We start from the raw sequence: 676 nt of genomic DNA, 5'->3' as shown, positions 1-676 counted from the left end.
CGTGGGCTCCACCAGACCATCTCCCTTGCAGCTCCCAGATCCCGCCACGTCCCTGATCCACCCCCGCTGCTGCCCGGCTTTGTGTGGTCACCGAATGCAGCCGAGCAGAGAGGTCCATGCAAGGTGAAAGGTTCTGCCTTGACCTCAGAGCCACGCTTTCCCCACGCTGCACGAGGTCTGGGGATGCGTGGGCAGGATGCCAGAGGCGTTACCAGCCGAGTCTGCGCTCTGCGTCCCAGGGATTTTGTCACTGGCGCCCTGCTGGGTCTGGTATGAGTCCCTTCACACTTCTGTGCCTCAGTTTCCCCACTACAAAGAACAGGAATAAGTATTTCCCACCCTGGGGAGGTTTAAGCATCTTTGAAAATGTGGTACTCTCTGATTTCCTCAGGATACAGCACCAGAAAGGAATAAAATCTTGTCATTTTTTTCTTTAAAGTGAGGTATGCCTTGCTGAAACCTCCAGGTTTGTTCTTTAAACGTTCAGGAGTTTGAAGCAAATTCCTCCTGTTTCCTGCCCATTGAGATTTCCTACCTGCGTGTCTACTGTGCAGCCAAAACCAGAAAGACCCCATTGCCTCCAATAACGTGCTGGGAGCAGCTCCCAGCATGACAGGGTCACGACAATGAGGACCATGCCCTGCTCATGGGGCAGGTTTTGGTCCTTGTACAAGCT

The sequence above is a fragment of the Phaethon lepturus genome, unplaced genomic scaffold (assembly GCF_000687285.1).
Source record: "Phaethon lepturus isolate BGI_N335 unplaced genomic scaffold, ASM68728v1 scaffold27616, whole genome shotgun sequence".
NCBI lineage: Eukaryota > Metazoa > Chordata > Aves > Phaethontiformes > Phaethontidae > Phaethon > Phaethon lepturus.
Note: the sequence above shows the minus strand (reverse complement) of the source record.